An 11,497-nucleotide genomic window follows, 5' to 3' on the forward strand; every position below is an offset into this window, starting at 1 on the left:
CCATCCATCCATGGATCCATCCATCCCCCAAACCATCCATCCCTCCATCCATCCATCCATCCATCCATCCATCCATCCATCCATCCATCATCCATCCATCCATCCATCATCCATCTATCCCTGAACCATCCATCACCCACCCATCCATCCATCCATCCCTGAGCCATCCATCCATGGATTCATCATCCATCCATGGATCTATCATCCATCCATCCATCCACCCATCCATCATCCACCCACCCATCCATCCATCCATCCATCCATCCATCCCTGAACCATCCATCAGCCACCCATCTGTACATGGATCCATCATCCATCTATCCCTGAACCATCCATCATCCATCCATCCATCCATCCATCCATCCATCCATCCCTGAACCATCCATCACCCACCCGTACATCCATGGATCCATCCCTCAATCCATCATTCATCATCCATCCATCCATGGATCCATCCATTCCCAAACCATCCATCCCTGAACCATCCATCACCCATCCATCCATCCATGGATCCATCCCTCAATCCATCATCCATCCATATATCCATCCATCCATGGATCCATCCCCAAACCATCCATCATCTACCAATCCATCCATGGATCCATCATCCATCCTCCCTGAACCATCCATCATCCATCAATGTGTCCATGGATCCATCATCCATCCATGGATCCTTGGATCCATCCATCCCTCAATCCATCATCCATGGATCCATCCCTCCGTCCCTCAATCCATCATCCATCATCCATGGATCCATCCTTCAATTCATCATCCATCGTCCATGGATCCATCCATCTCCAAACCGTCCATCACCCACCCATCCATCCATGGATCCATCATCCATCCTTCAATCCTTCTGTCCATCATCCATCCATCCATGGATCCTTGGATCCATCCATCCCTCAATCCATCATCCATGGCTCCATCCATCATCCATCAAGATGATTGGAGACTGGACTGGGATGGGATGGAGGGGATGTGAGAGCCTGGAAAGGACGGAGGGGATGGGAGAGCTGGGCCAGGACTGAGGGGATGGGAGAGCCTGGAAAGGACTGAGGGGATGGGAGAGCTGGGCCAGGACATTTCAGCCCCCAAGAGAAGCCCCTGGCTGGGTCACACCACAGTGACACGGGTGGGACAGGGACAGGGACAGGAACGGGGACAGGGACAGGGACAGGGACAGGGACAGGGACAGGGACAGGGACAGGGACAGGGACAAGACAGGGACAGGGACAGGGACAGGGACAGGGACAGGACAGGGACAGTGACAGGGACAGGGACAGGACAGGGACAGGGACAGGGACAGGGACAGGACAGGACAGGGACAGGACAGGGTCACAGCCCTACCCTCTCCCTGACCCAGCGCTCACAGCCCCGCAGTGTCCCCACGGTGTCCCCACAGTGTCCTCGCCGTGTCCCCACCCTGTTCCCGCAGTGTCCCCGCAGTGTCCCCGCTGCCAGCCCTGCCCGTCCCTCCTCACGGGGTTGGGACATTTCCCAGGGGGGCTGAAGCCGCCCCAGCCCCTCGAGGGAAGGTCCGAGCCCGGCCCGGAGCTCAGGGCGAACCCGAAATTCGCTTCCCCTTTTTGGGAACCCCGGCCCTGCCCCGGCCCCGCCGCTCTCGAGCAAAACCCAAAAGGTGACAGAAAAGGGAATTTCTGTGTCTGGGCTGCGGGTGCCCGCTCAGGGACTGCAGCTGCACTGAGGGCACCGGGCAGAGGCAAAATCCCGATTTTAACCCCACAAAACAACTGCAGAGGGAAGGGGGGAACTGCTCCTCCTGGCCAGGAATTTCTCATCCCAGCTCCTGCTTCGAGGGATCCGTGGGGCTCCTTTTCAACTCTAAAATCCACAGCAGAAGGCTGGGGAAAATGTTGATGTGTGGCCACAAAATAGCAGAAATTTTTAAAAATATTATTATATTAAAAAATACATTATTATATGTATTATTGTATTTGTTATTATATTTGTTGTTATATTTGTTATTATATTTATTATTATATTTGTTACTATATTTGTTATTATACTTGTTATTGTATTTATTATTATATTTGTTACTATATTTGTTATTATATTTGTTATTATATTATTATATTTGTTATTATATTTATTATTATATTTGTTACTATATTTTTATTATATTTGTTATTGTTAATTTAATATTATTAATAATATTATCAAATTAATATTGTTATTATGATTGTTATTATTATTTATATATTTAAGCACTCGAGGTTTTCCTTCCACAATTCCATGAAAATAAAAATAAAAATAAAAATAAAAATAAAAATAAAAATAAAAATAAAAATAAAAATAAAAATAATAATAACAATCATAATAACAAGACACACATGCACTAGTATATATAAAATATATTTATTTATTCCTGTCCCTACGTGTCCCCATCCCCCGGGCTCTGTCACACTCCTCCCTTTCTCACCTCGCGTTTTTTTTCGACCCGATTTCTTTTAAATTTTTAAATTTTCTCCTTTTTTTGCCGTTTCGGTGACACTTTCCTCGGCAGGGCTCAGCCCCGGCGGAAGCAGCGCTGTCACCACGGCGGTGACAGGTGCCACCTTGGCCACCAAGAACCCAAGATGGGCCAGGAAACCTCAGGGGCTCTCCGGGAAAAATAAAAAAAAATCCCCTTTGGGGTGGTTTATCATTTTTTAGGGGGGAAAGGGGAAGGCGGAGGGGAGGAAGAGGAGGGTGGGGAACTGCTCGGGCTCTATTTAAGGCTCAGAGCGTGGGAACCTCCTGCAGACGTGCGGTTTGTGTCCCCGGCCTCGGGGACTCTCTCGTGTCTTCGCTGCCGCCGGGTGAGTCACAGGCACGGCAAGACGAGAAAAGGAAGCAGCCAGACAGAAAAAAAAAAAAAAAAAAAAAATTAAATGAATTAATTTTTAAAAAATTGAAGCGCCCCGCTCCAGCCCCGCTCAGCGGTGATTGGTGCCACAGCAGCGATTCGGGGCTGATCTTCTCACAAAATTGGCTTTTCACGTTTTATTCTCCTCTTCCAACAGAGTAAAATGGAATGGAAAAAAAATGAAATGAATGAAAAAAAAAGAAAAAAATGAAATGAATAAAAAGAAAAAGAAAAAAATGAAATTAATGGAAAAAAAAAACCCAAAAAACAAAAAACACCTCACAGAAAACCCAAGGTTCTTCTCTGCCGTGGGGTCCCCGGGAGGGGCTGGAGGGTCCCCAGGGTCCCCTCGGGTGGCACCGGAGGGTCCGAGCTCCATCCCCAGCCCTGGGAGGGACAAAACTCTGTCCTGGTCCCGGGGCTGCAGCAGGGGAGGGGGAATTGTACATTCCCAGGGAGGGAAACTGAGGCACAGCCGGCTGGGAACACTGGGGGACACTGGGGGACACTGGGGGACACTGGGGGACACTGGGGGACACTGGAGACACCCTGGGGATACTGGGGGGACCCTCGGGGAAACTGAGGCACAGCCGGTTGGGGACACTGGGGGATACTGGGAGACACTGGGGGACACTGGGGACACCCTGGGGACACTGGGGGGCACTGGGGACACTGGGGGACACTGGGGGACACTGGGGGACACCCTGGGGACACTGGGGGACACTGGGGGACACTGGGGACTCTGGGGGACACTGGGGGACTCTCGGGGAAACTGAGGCACAGCCGCTGGGGACACCCTGGGGACACTGGGGACACTGAGGGACACTGGGGGACACTGGGGGACACTGGGGACACTGGGGACACTGGGGGACACTGGGGGGGCACTGGGGACACCCTGGGGACACTGGGGGATACTGGGGGACACCGGGAGACACTGAGGGACACTGGGGACTCTCGGGGACTCTGGGGTATACTGGGGGACCCTCGGGGAAACTGAGGCACAGCCGGCTGGGGACACTGGGGGATACTGGGGACACCCTGGGGACACTGGGGACACTGGGGGACCCTCGGGGAAACTGAGGCACAGCCGGCTGGGGACACCCTGGGGACTCTGGGGACACTGGGGGATACTGGGGGACACTGGGGACACTGAGGGACCCTCGGGGAAACTGAGGCACAGTCGGTTGGGGACACCCTGGGGACACTGGGGACACTGGGGGACACAGGGGGGTACTGGGGGACACTGGGGGACACCCTGGGGACACTGGGGGACACTGGGGACACTGAGGCACAGCCGGCTGGGGACACCCTGGGGACACTGGGGGATACTGGGGGACACTGGGGACACCCTGGGGATACTGGGGACACCCTGGGGAAACTGAGGCACAGTCCGCGGATTATCTGAGTCAGCCCCTCCTTGGGGTGCCATTTTGGGGTGATAATCCCCATTTCTGGCTGTGTCCGTGCCCCCGGAGCTGCTGTCACCCCCCTGTCCCCCCCGGAGCCCCAGAGGAGCCCAGAGCCACCCAGGGGCACCCAGGGGTGCTGGGGGGGCTCCGGGGCTGAAATGTTGAATTTTTGTAATTCTGAATCGCTTTGGAACGGCCCCGTCTGCAGCTGGGAGGGGAAAAAACACCTCAAAAATAAATGAAATAAATGGTGATTTGGGGGTGCCAGGGCAGGCGTGCGGGGTGGGTGACAGCGGTGACAACGGGTGACACCAGCACAGAAAACATCCACCGCAAATCCCAGTTCTCCCAGTTCCTGAGAGAATTCGGGAACTGCGAGGGAGCCCGGCGAGGATCCGAACCTCAAAAGCAGATCAGAAAGGGAGAAATAAATCAACAAATGAATAAATCAATGGCAGCACGGCTCGGGCCGGGAGGTTTGGCCGCGTTCCGGGCCGGGACCTTGCAGGGTTCAGTCTCGGGTTGGAGTCACTTCCCTCAGCCGGGAGGGAAACGCGAAATGTCCCCATGACCCTGGGGGATGGAGCTGGGGACACCCTGGGGACACTGGGGATACTGGGGGGCACTGGGGACACTGGGGGATACTGGGGGATACTGGGGGACACCCTGGGGACACTGGGGACACTGGGGGACACTGGGGGACACTGGAGGGCACTGGGGGATACTGGGGGGCACTGGGAGGCACTGGGGACACTGAGGACATTGGGGGACACTGGGGGACACTGGGAACACTGGAGGACACCCTGGGGACACCCTGGGGACACTGGGGACAACCTAGGGACACTGGGGGACACTGAGGACATTGGGAGGCACTGGGGGGCACTGGGGGGCACTGGGAATACTGGGGACAGCCTAGAGACACTGGGGACATTGGGTGATAGTGGGGGGACACTGGGGGACACTGGGGGACACTGGGGACACTGGGGACACTGGGGACACTGGGATCTCCCCCCACCCAGCACGTCCCGCTCCGCCCGGGCCCGCAGGGAGCTCAGAAAAGCGATTTTTAACCCCAAAATTCGGGCAGACACGGAACCATCACATCCTGCATGGAGAGCTCCCCAAAAGCTCCTTAAAGCGATTTTTAACCCAAATCTCGGGCAGACACAGAACATCCTGCATGGGGAGTTCCCCAAATCTCCTTAAAGCGATTTTTAACCCAGAACTGGGGCAGACACAGAACATCCTGCCATAGGGACCTCCCCAAATCTCCTTTTTGTCCCGGCTCGCAGCACCGAGCGCTGCCCAGGAGAAGCTGGAGCCGTCCTGGGTCTGGTTTGATTTTCTCATTTCACGGTGCTGGAACCCCTTGGGTACAGCCCCAGAACCCCAAAATTCAGGCGGAGCTGTTCGGACCGGCCTGGAGGGAGAGAGGGAGGAACAAACCCCAAATCAACAGCGGTTTCACAGGAAAAAAAAAAAAAACAAAAGCAGAAAACTTCGCGAAATAGGGAATAAAACGCAGACAAAACTCAGCGAAACGCGAGGTTTGGTGCTTTCCCAAAACAAGGGGCAGCACTCGGCGGTGTCTCTGCCCCTCCCAGGGCTCATCCCCACCCCAGGGACCGGGATCCCACCCGGCTGGAGCTTCCCGAACCTTCCAGACCCCATTCCCAGCTCCTCTCGGGGTGAATTTTCCCCTCAGCATCACTGGAGGAGTCGCTCCCCAGGAACTTTAAACATTTCCTCGATGGCCAGCCCCGCACTTCTCATTAGGAATTATTTATTAATCAGCCAGGGGAGGGCTCTGCCGGGGGTTCCTGTGCCGGTTCAATTCAATATTCGGTGTCCGAGCAGGGGGAGGCAGCCGGGGATGCTCCTGGGAATTGTTTGTATCCCGTTTTTCCAGCTTTTTATTCCTCGGTGGCCCTGGCAGAGGTGCCCAGAGAAGCTGTGGCTGCTCTGGAAATGTCCAGGGTGAGGTTGGAGAGGTTTGGAGCAGTTTGGGTGGGTTGGGATGAGCTTTAAGGTTCTTTCCCACTCAAACCTTGCCGTGAATTGATTCCAACCAGACCATAAATCGCAGCGGGGGGAATTAAGTGCGGATTGCTGCTCGGTTTGTTCCTGCTCTGATATTTGGGATCTGAGAGGATCGAGCGCGTTTGTGACACGTTCAGAGCCAGAGAAGGGAAGAGAACCGAACCCAAACCAAACCCAAACTTCTCCCTAAACCCTCCCAAACCCACGTCCCACCCCAAAAAAAACCTCAAATTAAAAACCCGATTTACAGGAGCCTTCCTTCCTAGCCCAGCAGGAGAAACCACAGCATCATTTTATTATTTCTCTCTGCTCAGCGGGCTCGGAGCTGTCCCCAGGCGGGCTCTGATTGTCCCCAAAGCCCGGCCGGGGGAGGATGGCGAGGTCGCAGGGCTGTCCCTGCCCGGATGGGGCTGAATTAAACGGGACCGAGCACTCCAGGAGCCGCTAATTGCTCCGGGTGCCACCGCGATTTCCCCTCCTCGGAGCTGGGATTTGGCTGCTCTGCCCCCGAGGTCCTTCCTGGGACTGCGGGAGGATGGAGATGAGGATTCGGGAGGATGGAGATGAAGATTCGGGAGGATGGAGATGAGGATTCGGGAGGATGGAGATGAGGATTCGGGAGGATGGAGATGAGGATTCGGGAGGATGGAGATGAGGATTCGGGAGGATGGAGATGAGATGAGGATTCGGGAGGATGGAGATGAGGATTCGGGAGGATGGAGATGAGGATTCGGGAGGATGGAGATGAGGATTCGGGAGGATGGAGATGAGATGAGGATTCGGGAGGATGGAGATGAGGATTTCGAAGGATGGAGATGAGGATTCGGGAGGATGGAGATGAGGATTCGGGAGGGTGGAGATGAGGATTCGGGAGGGTGGAGATGAGGATTCGGGAGGATGGAGATGAGGATTCGGGAGGATGGAGATGAGATGAGGATTCGGGAGGATGGAGATGAGGATTCGGGAGGATGGGGATGAGGATTCGGGAGGATGGAGATGAGGATTCGGGAGGATGGAGATGAGGATTCGGGAGGGTGGAGATGAGGATTCGAGAGGATGGGGATGAGGATTTCCCCGCCGATCCTGGGGATGGCTGAGGGCTGGAGGAGGGTACGGGTCTGCTCTGGAATGTCGCAGTGCTTGGGGACAGGGGACAGCAGCGCGAGGCACCCCCAGTGTCCCCCACAGCCACGGGAAACTGAGGCACGGAGTCACCCCAAAGAGAGATGCACCCGGGAAAACACCAAAAAAAATGGGAAAACACCAAAAAAATGGGAAAACACCAAAAAAATGGGAAAACACCAAAAAAAAAGGGAAAACACAAAAAAAAAAAAGGGAAAACACACAAAAAAATGGGAAAACACACCAAAAATGGGGAAAGTGGGGCTGCTCTTGAGGAAAAGTAATCCTTTTAACAGCCCAGAAGCACAGGGGAGTCAGGGAAAGTCCCTTCAGAGCCGGTAAAGATAATTCTGGAATCCCAAATTCTGGAATCCCAGATTCTGGAATCCCAAATTCTGCAATCCCAAATTCTGCAATCCCAAATTTTGGAATCCCAGATTGTGGAATCCCAAATTCTGCAATCCCAAATTCTGGAATCCCAAATTCTGCAATCCCAGATTCTGGAGTCCCAAATTAATTCTGCAATCCCAAATTCCGCAATCCCAAATTAATTCTGCAATCCCAAATTCTAGAATCCCAAATTCTGCAATCCCAGATTCTGCAATCCCGAATTCTGGATTCCCGAATTCCGCAATCCCAAATTAATTCTGCAATCCCAAATTCTACAATCCCAAATTCTACAATCCCAAATTCTACAATCCCAAATTCTACAATCCCAAATTCTGCAATCCCAAATTCTGCAATCCCAAATTCTGCAATCCCAAATTCCACAATCCCAAATTAATTCTGCAATCCCAAATTCCGGATTCCCACCCCGGGGGCTGCAGGAGCCGTCCCCACGGAGCTGCCTCGCTGTTTCTCCTTTATCCCAGCCCCATCCCTCTGCCGCACCGAGCTGTTTCTCCTCCTAAAATCCCGCATTACATCGAGACTCTTTGAAAGCGTCTGCAGGGGAGGCCTGGCTGCGGTTTCAGGGCATTTTCTGTTTAACTCGCATTAAAGTGTAGCAGAGTTACAAGTGCATTAGCGGTGCTGCTCCCAAATTGCTGCTGTAACCTCTGCCCCCGGCCAATCCATCTTGCTGACACCCATTAAAATGAGCTCATGGTGCCGTTTTTATGGCCGGATTAAGTGGGGGATCTGCAGCCCCGCGCGGTTGGGCGAGGGCGTCGCGCTGCTAATGATTCCTTTATTGATCTTTGATGATTTCCTACATTAGCACAGAGCAGCATTAGCCCCGGCAGTGATGCACCGCAGCCGTGGCACGGCTGCACCTTCCTCCTTTGTGCCAGGGAGCGGGGAAAGGGCTCAGTCCCAGCCCTGATTTCCTGCTGGGCACTGGGGGGCTGCCCCAGAGCCGGGATTCAGCCAGGCTGGGCACAAACCCTGCCCCAGAGCCGGGATTTATCCAGGCTGGGCTCAATCCCAGCCCTGATTTCCTGCTGGGCACTGGGGGGGTGCCCCAGAGCCGGGATTTATCCAGGCTGGGCATAAACCCTGCCCCAGAGCCGGGATTTATCCAGGCTGGGCACAAACCCTGCCCTGAGGGATTTATCCAGGCTGGCACAAACCATGTCCTGAGGGATTTATCCAGGTTGGCACAAACCCTGCCCTGAAGGATTTTTCCAGGCTGGCCCTGAGGGATTTATCCAGGCTGGGCACAAACCCTGCCCCAGAGCCGGGATTTATCCAGGCTGGGCACAAACCATGTCCTGAGGGATTTAACCAGGCTGGGCTCAATCCCAGCCCTGATTTCCTACTGGGCACTGGGGGGCTGCCCCAGAGCCGGGATTTATCCAGGTTGGGCACCAAACCTGCCCTGAGGATTTATCCAGGCTGGCCCGGAGGGATTTATCCAGGCTGGGCACAAACCTGCTCCAGAGCCGGGATTTATCCAGGCTGGCCCAAACCCTGCCCTGAGGGATTTATCCAAGCTGGCCCGGAGGGATTTATCCAGGTTGGTCCAAACCCTGCCCTGAAGGATTTATCCAGGCTGGCCCTGAGGGATTTATCCAGGCTGGGCACAAACCCTGCCCGGAGGGATTCAGCCAGGCTGGGCACCAACCCTGCCCTGAGGTTGCAGCGATGGGAAATGCCCCAGGATGTCACCTGGGGGTGTCACAGAAGGGTTAGGAGAGCACAGGGAACCTGGATGAGGTGTCCTAAAGATGCTCCGTGCTGTGGCTTCCCTGAATCTCCCAAAAACTCAGCAACCAGCGGGTCCCCGAGGAGGCAGAGCCGTCCCCGAGGGTGATCTCAGCACCCGAAAATCCCTCGGTGCGAGCCCCGGGACAGAGGAGCCCCCTAAACAAATGAGGCTGCTGGAGGAGCGGCCAAAAAAAGCCAAGCGGTGGCTCTAAACAAATAAACAAAGCAAAGGCAGAGCTCGTTTGCATCCCTCAGCCCTCAGCCCGACCACAGAGGATATTCTGGGCTGGCAGCACAGCACAGTCTGACACCTGGACTGAACCCTCGCCCCAAACACCCCAAACAGCCCAAAACCCTCCCCAGAATCTGCCCAGGGCAGTTCCCACCCCCGTGCCGTGCAATCGATGCTTTAATTGTTGTTAGTCCGGGCTTACCAGGCTGAGCCGCTGAGCCCGGGCTGCTCTGGGTGAGGGGATCTCACTGAGACCCCAAAATCTCACTGAGACCCCAAAATCAGCATCCCCAGAGGCCTCAGCAGTGCTTCAGCTTCCGAGGCACAGCGGAAAAAGGAGGGGAAAGGCTCAGCTGTGCTAGGGAGAGCAGCCGCTGCTGGCTTCATTTGTTTAATTCATTTATTTTATTTGTCAGGCTGATTTCTTTTCCTCTTTCAGGCTCAGTGTGCAGGGTGGCAGTGAGGCCTCGGGGACAGAAAATGGGTTTTCTCCAGAGCACAAACAGCGTAAAAGGCAAGAAAATAAACAAGAAAAGAGCACCCGGGCACGGGGGGAACTGGGCACGGGCAGCAGGAGCGCAGCCCCGAACCCCAAAGGGTCCCGAGGAGAGCTGGGGGCAGGGGGTGATCCCAGCTCCAGGGGGTGATCCCAGCTCCAGGGAGTGATCCCAGCTCCAGGGGGTGATCCCAGCTCCGGGGGGTGATCCCAGCTCCAGGGGGTGATCCCAGCTCCAAGGGGTGATCCCAGCTCCAGGGGGTGATCCCAGCTCCAAGGGGTGATCCCAGCTCCAGGGAGTGATCCCAGCTCCAGGGGGTGCAGCTCCAGGGAGTGATCCCAGCTCCAGGGGGTGATCCCAGCTCCAAGGGGTGATCCCAGCTCCAGGGGGTGATCCCAGCTCCAAGGGGTGATCCCAGCTCCAGGGATTGATCCCAGCTCCAGGGGGTGATCCCAGCTCCAGGGGGTGATCCCAGCTCCAGGGATTGATCCCAGCTCCAGGGGGTGATCCCAGCTCCAAGGGGGGCAGCTCCAGCCCCCCTGTCCCCCCATCAGCCTTTTCCAGCCGGGAAACCCCCACGGATGGAAGGAAGAGAGTCCAGAGCTCCAGAGCTCCCAGCACGAAACCGGGGAGAGGATCTGGGCAGAGCCCCGGGGCTTTCATCCCATCCCAGGGGATCCCCGTCCCCATCCCATGAGATTCCCATTCCCTGGAGCATCAATTCTCATGGGATCCCCATCCCATGGGATCCCCGTTCCTATCCCATCAGGTTCCTGTTCCCATCCCATGAGATTCCCATTCCCTGGGGTTCCCATTCCCATCCCCTGGAGCATCAATTCTCATGGGATCCCCATCCCATGGGATTCCCGTTCCCATCCCATAAATATCCCATTCCCACCCCATAAAGATCCCGTTCCCATCCCCGGGGATCCCGTTCCCATCCGGATCCCGTTCCCATCCCATAAATATCCCATTCCCACCCCATAAAGATCCCATTCCCATCCCGGGGATCCGTCCCCACTCCCCGGGGATCTGTCCCCACCCCGGACACCCCGGCCGAGCGCGGGGCTTTGTCTCCCTCTAGTGCGCTCCGGAGCCTCTGCGGGGCAGGACACACGGACAGGACACACGGACAGGACACACGGACAGTCAGACAGGACACACGGACAGTCGGACAGGACAC

The sequence above is a fragment of the Catharus ustulatus genome, chromosome 26, assembly GCF_009819885.2.
Source record: "Catharus ustulatus isolate bCatUst1 chromosome 26, bCatUst1.pri.v2, whole genome shotgun sequence".
Lineage (NCBI taxonomy): Eukaryota > Metazoa > Chordata > Aves > Passeriformes > Turdidae > Catharus > Catharus ustulatus.